The following is a 10,229-nucleotide window of genomic DNA, read 5'->3' on the forward strand; positions in this document are numbered from 1 at the left end:
GTCCTTTTGATGGAAGCCCCTGCCTCTTTTGGGGGGGAAGCCCCTTCCCCGTGTTTTTCTTTGAAGGCAGGGGTCCTCTCGTTTTTCGTGGGTAGGTGATGCGTTTTTGGCGAGGGTGGTGGGGGGGTGAGGTTTGCTTTCCCTGCCTTAGAGGGGAGAGGAAGTTGCTCTCTCCTTTCTCATGGGGTTCCCTCCTCTTTCGGGCTAAAATGGGGCGCCATCCCTTCCGGGAGAGAAAACGAATTTTGGGTGTTTTTTTTTCGTGCTTTGGCAAGGGGTGGAAGGGAGCGCCCCCCCTTCCCCTTTATGAAGTGCGAAATGGGTTTGCCCCACGCCCTTTCTGGAGGGTGATAAAGGGGCCAGCCTGGCGCGTTTTAGGGCGAGGCTGGGGCCCCTGTTTCTCCTGCTCCAGCAGAGGGTTGGGGTGCAGGGTTTGCCCTCCGTTTCCTGGCGGGGCAGGGGGAGAGGGGTCTAAAGAGTGGATTTGGGAACGGAAGGAGGTTTTCAGCCGGCAGGAAAGCCAGTCTGCGAGGGAGTGGGGGCGGGGAGGGGAAGAGCTCGCGCTGGCCAGATGGCCGCCCGAGCAGCCCGGGCTGGGGAGTCGCTTGAGGACCCTCCCCTAGGTAGGGGGTCCCCGCTAGGGCTTCCCTGCCAGGCACCACGGCCCCTTCCCCCCACTGCCACCCCCCCTTCTCCCTTTCTCCTTCACAGACCATACTTTGCCTTTTAAAAGAAATGCCACCCACATTCAGAGACACAAGTGCCGCAGTTTGGTGAGCTTTTACAAACCAAATTTTTTTTTTTATTTTATTTTCTGTTTCGTTCTAATTAAATGTATCGTCCTGGGACTCGCAGCCCATCGCAGCCTGACTCCAGTTCAAGGAAATAAACAGATTAGCAAAGGTCTGTGCGCTCAGCCCACGTTGGGCTTCCGGGGCCCCCTCTTGGGGGCAGGTGCATTACTCAAAGGTGCTTACACGCTTTATTCGGCCTCTAAGGAGTTCTCTTATGTCAGAAGTGTATGTCTTACAGTGGGTTGGGATGGTAAGTAGCCTCTTTTATTGAGTAATTCAATTATCTCCCTCTTTTTGCCCCTTTTCCTGCCTGCCTTACTCCTGCCTTTAGACCAAAGTGATGCTTGAGTGAATTGATATGTTCGAATCAGGATTCTAACCCAGGTTTGAGCCCTTTGTAGACTTGCACATCCTTTTGATCTTTAATTTTTTTGAAATTTATCGTACACAGTTTTGTCAAAAAAAAAAAAGCGTTACTGTAACATGACAAAAACTTATGTAAAAGGCCCCTGTGTTTTCAAGCCCTTGGTATCCCTCCATTTCGATCCATTGCTTTTGTCTCCAGCCTTCATCTTTGAAGAAAGTGGATACTTCAGAGGTCCATTTATAGGAGACGAGGTTAAAACTGAATTTGTTTGATGATACTTGTATTTGAGTTAATGTTCTCCCTCCCCCCCCAAAAAAAAGATTGTGGTTCAAGTAGATGCAATTTTCTCATTTTACTCCAATGTCTCTTATCGTGATGGACGTTTAAATTAAGCAAGTCATTTGTAAAGTACTGTTGAAGCACCAAATCTGTAAAGTGTCAAGCCCCAGTCTCTCCCTGTCTCCACTGTTCCTTTGTTCGAAAGCACATGCCTGACCGTGAAAAGTTGATGCAAACGTGTTAACATTGCCCAGTCATGGTGGAGAGAGCACTTCCTCCGGCCCCCAGTCCCCCCTCTGCTTCCTACACATACAAGGAAAAAACAGCACCAGAAATGACTTGCAGAACCAAACACTTGTACTTCTGATGTGTTTTACAAGCATAAGTTCTTCCGTTAAAAGACAAAACACAGTGAAGTTCCATTTTCCCTCTCGCCCAGTTTTGGTCCCTGATGTACTTTGGTTGAGAAAACTTTTGGACACACGGCCCCTTCCTCCCCCCTCTCCCCCCCCAAAGATCCTGTTTTTCCTTCTTTCCATTCTTGGGGGGGGAAGTTCACTTATGATGAGATGAGGAAATGTTAATTGCCAGTGGGCCAGTTGTTTTACTCTTCCTCTCAAAATACTCACAATGTAACTGCTGTGAAGTGGCCTTAGGTGTGTGTAAAGTCAATTGTGGGAGGAAGGACTGTCCACACTGTACAGTATCCTGCAAAAAAAAAAAAAAGTCTCAAGCACAAACTGAACACACTCTCCAGTGCGCAGGGTCAGCCGAAAATGAACTGCCTTTACTTGAAGTTTTCCATCCTTGGTGAAATTCCTTCTCCAGGAGCCAAGCGCAGACACTGGCCGCTAATATCAAAATCAGTCCCAAGTTTCAAGGGCGACAGTTGTAGAAGGATACTTGTTTAACTTTACTTGAAAAGAAAGTGTTAAGGAAATGGGATTTCTTTTGTAAGTGAACATTGTAGCAATCGTTCGTAGAATTTAAAAACATTTCCCCAAACATTTAACAAGTAGTCAGGCACAGCAACACAAGGGTTTATTATTTTCTTTTCCCGTTCTCGAAGGAATCTCATCCCCGAGAAACCAAGAAGCCCCAGTGATTATGTCAAACTGTATTTCCGTAGTCTTTGTTTTTGAAATGTCACAGTACTGCCTTTTTCCCCCCCAAACTGATGTACCAGCACTAGTTAAAATTCAAATTAATGGATGTTGCAAAATAAAATAAAGGGTGTCACTCAGAATCCCTGATTTAACAGCAACTCTTAGCTGCTTGTAATCTTTAAAACGGTTTTATTCTCTGGGGAGAGGTTTAATCTGAAGCCAAATACAAATTCTCCCAGAAGTACAACCAGTTGCGGCCATGAAAATACGGGTATTCCGGTCACAAAACCCCTTTCTTTTTTATCGTCTTCCAGATTTGTTCTTCAGAAGAAAAAGACGATTCCCCAAAAGGGCTTTTCTAATTCGGTCTGTCCTGTCTCCAGATAGGGTTTCGATTCGCTCAAGTTTTTGAATTGTTGACAAGCCGGGATTTGTCAGTAGAGTTAAGACACTCCTGCGGCTCTTGCTGAGCCAGGAAGGCTGATCCGAAGTGGAAACTTGTTCTGCACCTGTGGAACTGAAGGCTTCCCCAGCTGTTGACTACCTGGCAAGTTAGAGACGAGCGGTTGAGTCTGAGTTTGTGTCTGTCCAGTTGAATGTAGACAATCTCATATTAAGCTGGCTTAGCGATTTATTTATTTATCGCCACGCTTTATTTATTTTCGAGAGAAAGAGAGCGCACGAGCTGGGGAGGTACAGAGAAGTGGGCAGGGGGACAGAGGATCCGAGGCAGGCTCTGTGCTGACAGCAGAGAGCCCAGTACGGGGCTCAAACTCGCGAACTGTGAAATCATGCCCTGAGCCAGAGTCAAATGCTCCACCGACTGAGCTGCCCAGGCGCCCCGTAATTTATCCATTAATAATTCCTCCGCCTCCACTCTTTTTCATCTTTTCCCTTCCCTGGTAGGGGAGGAATGGATGTGAGCCGGTTGCCTTACCCATTGTTCGCTTCTGTTAACGTTGTCGTGGCCGTTGAGTCCCAGGAACCATCTCGGGTAGAAAGCCAGATCCAGTTAAAGCGAATACCTGTGTGGTGAAAATTGCTAATTATTTCCAAGCCTCCATGGAAAGCTTCAGGTCACACCGTACTCCCGAGAGCCTAGCTTTGGTCCCTGTGAACAGAATTTGCTAGGACCAGAGTGACGGGTTCTGACCCAGGGTAGGAAGTTGAGTGACAGAATAATTCCGAGCAAACAGTAAGCGAAATGGCTGAGTTCCCCAAGAGAGCAAGGGGCTTGCCTTTACCTTGGCAACATAGCCCCTAACACAGTCGGAGAGAAAAGGCCGGTTCCTGAGGTTCCTGGTAGTTGGTATTTGATAGGCCGATTCAGGCATCTGGGGGAGCAGTCCGCTCCTCGGAGGCAGGACTCCGAATAAATGATTCGAGGCCGGTTTCATAATTAACACCTAATGGAAGGAGAGGAGCAGCTGCTTGTTCGGGGGGCTTATAACGTGCATTTGGTGAGGGTGAAACGGGCTGACCGCAGGGAGCCAGGTCGCCTGGGTTCGGCTCTCCAGGTTATCGGCCTGGTCTTTGCCACGGGACTGTTCTAGTCCTGATGGTCAGTGAGGATGGCCGCCTGGAAACCGCAGCACAGCGTTTCGTGGGGGTATTTTTGGTTTTTTGGTCTTCGCAACAAAAGGAGATTACACAGGCAGTCTTAAAATTCCTGACTCCGTCGGCTGATCACAGTTTGAAGACGCGGCCCCCTCGGTTGGTGCGCACCTCGTTGCGGCCCGCGGCCCTCGTTTCCGTAGAATCCCTTTTGATTCCAGTACAGGATGTCTGCTGGGAGGGCCGTTTGCGTCCCTCAGCCACGTTGCTCAGGACGGAGAATCGCTTGTATTTTTTCTTTCCTCCTCTTGTGTGTTTCTCTCTCTCTCTTTTTTTTTTTTTTTTGGTGACTTTGTATCTGTGTGAATTGGTGACTCAGCTCCCTCTGTGTAAGCAAGTGTTGACATCTTTTGAACGCTGGAGGTGGCCACAGGATAGGAAGAGACAGCGTGGGGCTCTGGAGATAGATAAGACTGTGTCCTGGCATGGGCAGGACATGACCCCCCCCCCCGCCATAGGATGCCTGGCATTTGGCAACTCTTGGTTTCTTTATCTTCTTGCTGTCCCTCCCACAGAAAAGTTCTAAATCAAATATATTGCCTGGTATGGAAGAAAAGAACAACATCTGGGTTTTTAAGGGAGATCCGTTTCTCTTCCACCCCTAGGTTTCTAGCCAGTTTATTTAATTCCCAGCAGCAGATTGGGGGTGAAAGTAGGTGGAAGCCATCTTAAGGCCTTTCTCGCTTGCTCAAGGTCATGGCAGTGACCTGCCTGTGTTCATCTTTTACAGTTAGGGTGCGAGTCTTGCTGCCACCTTGGTGGGCCTCTGGAGAACTGAGAAGGTGGGGCTGGAGCACCCCACCCACTGCGGACTGGTCTCCTCGCCCTAAGCAGGCCGTCTCCCTCCCCCCCTCTAGAGCCTCCGAGAGACGAGCAGGGCCTGTCCAGCTCCCAGGACTTTCCTGACCCCTTGATAGTTTGGCTGAGTCTGTAAAGGGTTCGTCCAGCAGTCAGGCCAGTTACTGGGCTTGACTTGGAGCAGGAAAGTGTTCAGAGTGTGCAAGGAGCTCTTTTCTCTCGATGACTTTATTTAGAATTGGGCGAAGTTTGTTTCTACCTTTGCCTGGCCTCAGATTTCCTTCCCACGCCTGACACCTGCGGCTTCTGGCCATGGTTAGGGGTTGCTGCCGATCTAGCAGCTCCGAATCCCCAGCTGCAAAGGAGGTGCCTTAAAAATGAGTTGCGAGGTTAGGCTGAGCACTTAGCTCCTGTTGTCCCTGTCGGGTCGTCCCAGAAACTGTCAACTCCTAGAAGCATAAAGCTTAGTACAGCACGGATTCCGTTTGTTCCCTTTAAACCCGGGTTGATCCTCTGTGGTAAAGAGACTGTGGGGAGTGGTGGACAGCGTGGACGTAGGGGTCAGGCCGACTGTACGTGACCTGAGAGTCCCTGACTGCTCATCTCCCCAAAGGTGTGGCAGTGTCTCCGGTGAAGGTCAGAGATTACCTGCCTGGGACCTTCTGAGTGCTCCCTGTGTACTAGCTCACCCCAGCCCTATGCTGAGAATTTGAAACAGAAATGAAGTCACTTGTCCAAGGTCACAGAACTGGTGGGCGTCGGGGCAGAGTTTGAAACTGGGCAGCCTGTACCCAGACCCAGGCCCTATACCTATAGGCTGTCCTGGACCTGATATTGATATTTTCAAACTGCAGTGTGCAGCCATTAGCAGGATATGGAGTCTATTTATTGATTTGTCTCCTTCCTGCATTTGAAAAAGGAATGGAAGAGGAGAAGAAGCAGAGTACAGTGGAGTTTAAAAGGCACTTTGTAAAACTTGTTTGCGAGAAACATGAAGGAGACTTGGGTCAAGGTCAAAGTTTAAAAGCTACTGCTGGTAGGACGTGTGGGCAATCTCTGGCTCTCTGATCCAAGCCCGCCCACTTGGCTTTTTTTTCCTAAGTAAAGTTTTATTGGAACATAGCCACACCTGTTAACTTATGTAGTCTGTACTGCTTTTGCGCAAAACAGCAGCATTGAGTAATTGGGACATACTGTATGGGCCACAAAGCCTACGGTATTTATTCTTCGGCCCTTTAAAAAAGGGTTGTTTTGTTTTGTTTTGTTTTTTAATTTAGGTAATCTCTACCTGCAGTATGGGGCTTGAACTCAACGACCCAAAGCTCAAAAGTTCTGTGCTCTTCTGGCTGAACCAGCCAGGCACCCCCACCCTGCTGGTCTGAGGTGCCTACTACCTGCACCGGAGCCATCGTTATTCTTGTTGTGGCAGAGGTGGTGGGAGAGGGTGGAAGGGAATACAGGTATCCCCATTAAAGGAATTGGCCCCAAAGATGCCTGGCTGGCTCAGTCACTAGAGCGTGCAACTCTTGATCCCGGGGTGATGAGTTTCAGCCCTCCTTTGGGTGTAGAGATTACTTTAAAAAACAACAACAACAACAAAGGTTGGCCTCAGGGAGTGGGGGCCCTCCGTGAGCTGGCGCAGCTCATCAGCCCGGTGTTTCAGTCCTTCCATTGCTTGCAGAGGCCAAGCCTGGGCTTTTGACCCTTTCAATCAAAGGGATTTTCATTCATCAGAAGTAACGGGAGACTTGTTGAAGCTAGTATGGAGGTGGATCGCGGCTAACACATCCCTGTTAGGGCCCAACCCAAGGGAGCTGGGCCCAGATATGAGTGTCACTTGGCTAATGTCCATTGCAGGTGGCTTGGGTTATTGCTGTCCTCATTTTCTTAACAGACACCAGGACTCAGATTTCCTTGGGATTTCAGGCCCTGCCATCGCATGAACACCCAAGCCATCCTGGGAACCGTAGCTTCTTGGCAAGGGGAGTGGCCCGCATCCCAGGGATGCTGACTGGTGACCACTTTCACTTCGGTTGCTGTGTGGATCGCGTATGGGCTCTTGGTACTCTCTGGCCTATCCGGAAGCCCTCTGAGCAAGAGGGTATGGAGAACTGGGGCCAGTGCTAGGTCTGTGTAGAACATAGCACATGCGCTGAACCTGGCCTGGTACTGGGGGCCGTTGAAAACTCAGGTGACTGCCAGCCTCTTCTCTATCCTCCAGAAGCCCACAGTTGACTGGAAGTTAGCAAAGAGTTGCATACGGATGATTGCGGTTCTTTTGTTCTTTTCCTTTTTTTTTTTTTAATGTTTTTTACTTATTTCTGGGAGAGAGAGCCAGAGTGTGAGCAGGGAAGGGGCAGAGAGAGGGGGAGACACAGAATCAAAAGCAGGCTCCAGGCTCTGAGCTGTCAGCACAGAGCCGGATGCGGGGCTCGAACTCACGAACCGTGAGATCATGACCTGAGTCAGTCAGATGCCTAACTGACTGAGCCACCCAGGGCATCCCTTCCTTTTCTTTCTTCTTTCTTTCTTTTTTTCTTTCTTTCTTTCTTTCTTTCTTTCTTTCTTTCTTTCTTTCTTTCTTTCTTTCTTTCTTTCTTGTTGTTGTTGATTTATTTTGAGAGAGGGAGAAAGAGAATCTCAAGCAGGCCCTGTGCCGTCAGCACAGAGCCCATTGTGGGGCTTGAACCCACAACTCATACTCGCGTTCTCGCTTTCTCTCCTAAAATAAATTAACGTGTTCAGAAGCAGTGTTCAGAGTGGGTGGGAGTGACCAAGCTGCTGTCCGGGCGGAGGTGATGACCCTGCACTCCGTGGGACTCTAGTTTGCCAGGATTTTTTGCAGTCAGCTTGCTTGAAGCTCTCCAGAAACGCTCTGCTAAGAGGCTGGCGTGCTTGGACAGACCCTAGCGTGGGCGCGCTGCACTCTGGGAGGAAGCGTCCCTTCTGCTGTTGGACGACTTTGGAGTCTCCTTCCCTTGGAATGAAGCCCATTGCTCTCTGTCCATCTGAGGTGAAGACCCTTTACTTGGGTTTTCTCCAGGATTCTTTGGGCCTTTCTGTGCACCTCTTACTCCATTAACCAACCAAAGTCTTTGCTCGGCTTTTTGAACGCCTCGTTCCCTTTATTTAATCTTGGAAGGACTGTATCTGCCCCGTGCCTTTGCTTGAGGATGGTGTTTCCTCCCGGGCCGTGCTATGCACTTGATTTACAGCGGCGTCAGCTACGCACTTGATTTACAGCGGCGTTGGGAAATTCTTCCCGTGAGGATTCGGTCCTTCCCTGAGGTTCCGTTTCTGGCTTCACCTCCCAGTTAAACCCGGACACGGATTTTGCCCAGTGTCTTAATACCTTGCCTTGGTGTTTCTTGGAATGCCGTTTCATTTGCTCGGTTTTCCGTACATCTGTCTTCTTTTTGGCAGCCCGGTGCTAAATTTCGGGACGGGAATTTTGGCGGTTGGCCTGTTGAGTTAATTATTCTCTTCCAGATAATTTCTCATTCTCTAGGGTCGAGGTTGAGAGTTGGGCCTGGAGGCAGAGCTCCCAGGACCCGTTCCAGTGTTGGCGTGCGCCGCGGCCGTCTAGGCAAATACCTTTTTCAAATCCCTGAGCCTGTCTGTGAAATGGGGATACCGACGTCTCCCGAGCCACATGGGTCTGTTACTGTGTCTCAGGGAGAGAGGAGTGCGAGTGGGCTCAGCAGGATGGTGCCTGGCGTGCAGGTTGCTGCTAGAGGGTGTCCGTGAGGAGTACTTCCCACCGCTTTCGGTGTCTAAGACCCGAGGTGTCCAGGCAGGTTTTGTCGTTGGGTTAATCAGGGCTGAGAGGTAAGGCCTTCGTGTGGGGTGATGGAGCCCCCCCCACCTCAGCCCCAGGCTCCAGCTCTGCCTTCCTCAATAACCTCTCCTCATCTTGCTGAGGCGGTCCCTACTCGAGGTATCTTTTTTTTTTACCTTTTCGAATTAGGGACATTTCTTAGCATTTTCGTGAGAAAAGCCGTCATCTACCATCACCTGTTTTCACAGTTATCTACATTTTGCCAATTTTGGTTCATCTTGCTATATTCCCCATCTGCCTTGAGTATTTTTAAGAAGTTTTTTAAAATATTTATTTACTTTTGAGAGAGAGAGCTAGTGCAGGCAGTGGAGGCGCAGAGAGACAGGGAGACACAGAATCCAAAGCAGACTCTAGGCTGTCAGCACAGATCCTGACATGGGGCCCAAACCCATGAAGCACGAGATCCGGACCTGAGCTGAAGTCAGATGCGTAACCGAGTGAGCTGCCCAGGCACCCCTGCCTTGCATAGTTTAAAGCAGATCCCAGATTGCACCTCATTTCACCTGCAAATTCTTTAGTGCATATTTCTAACTTAAAGATTTTTAAAACTGTATTTATTTGTTTTAAAGTAGGCTTCATGGGGGCACTTGAGTGGCTTAGTCGGTTGAGCGTCCAACTTCGGCTCAGGTCACGGTCTGATGGTTCGTGGGTTTGAGCCCCTTGTCGGGCTCTGTGCTGGCAGCCAGCTCAGAGCCTGGAGCCTGTTTCGGATTCTGTGTCTCCCTCTCTCTCTGACCCTCCCCTACTTAGACTGTCTGTCTATCTCTCTCTCTCTCTCTCTCAGAAATAAAAGAAACATTTTTAAAAAATAAATAAATAAGTAGGCTTCATGCCCAGTGAGGAGCCCAATGCAGGACTTGAACTCAAGACCCTGAAATCAAGACCTGAGTTGAGATCAAGAGTCCAATGCTTAACTGAGCCACCAAAGATTTTTTTTTTTTAAATATAACTACAAAGCTATGATCCTATATAACAAAATGAGCAATAGCTACTTAATATTTCAAATACCCAGTCCAAGTTCAGATTTCTCCATTTTCGCCTGTGTTGACTTCTGGCTGTAGCTGTGTTCGTATCCGGGTCCCAGCCCTGGACTGGCTCTTCTGCTCACGTTCAAGTGAGGGGTTCGGGGTACTGGTGGTCGGGCTTCTCTTCTCCCCTAGTTGGTTTGCGCTTGGCTGCTCGGGTGGGGTGGTGTCTGTGACATGGGCGCGTTCCCATGGAGATGTTGCGATGTCACACTCTGTTGTGATGACACCAGAGACTGTTGAGGGGAAGGGAGCCGTAGAGCTCATTTGCTCTTGATTTCTGGTCGATGAACCTAGGTAGTAAGGACACTGAAAAACATATGCAAGACCCAGAGGTTTATTTCAAGAATTTCCTGCCTCCGCAAATCCCTCAGTGAGGTGCCCCCCACACCCCCCACCCCCCCGAGG

The 10,229-nt window shown here is 49.3% G+C and overlaps 1 protein-coding gene and 1 long non-coding RNA gene across 2 annotated transcripts in view; one reads left to right on the forward strand and one right to left on the reverse strand.

Moving 5' to 3' along the window:
• The window catches only part of ZC3H4 (zinc finger CCCH-type containing 4), a 39,461-nt gene that overhangs the window by 674 nt on the left and 28,558 nt on the right, over positions 1-10,229 (forward strand). The window lies entirely within an intron of this gene.
• LOC144217614 (uncharacterized) lies at positions 2,675-9,964 on the reverse strand. The gene is made up of 3 exons (XR_013330919.1): positions 9,805-9,964; positions 3,484-3,571; positions 2,675-3,090 (listed from the first exon to the last, which is right to left on the reverse strand). It is a non-coding gene; the product is annotated as an uncharacterized LOC144217614 (long non-coding RNA).

Source organism: Crocuta crocuta, unplaced genomic scaffold (assembly GCF_008692635.1).
Source record: "Crocuta crocuta isolate KB4526 unplaced genomic scaffold, BGI_CrCroc_1.0 scaffold334, whole genome shotgun sequence".
In the NCBI taxonomy this organism is placed as follows: Eukaryota; Metazoa; Chordata; class Mammalia; order Carnivora; family Hyaenidae; genus Crocuta; species Crocuta crocuta.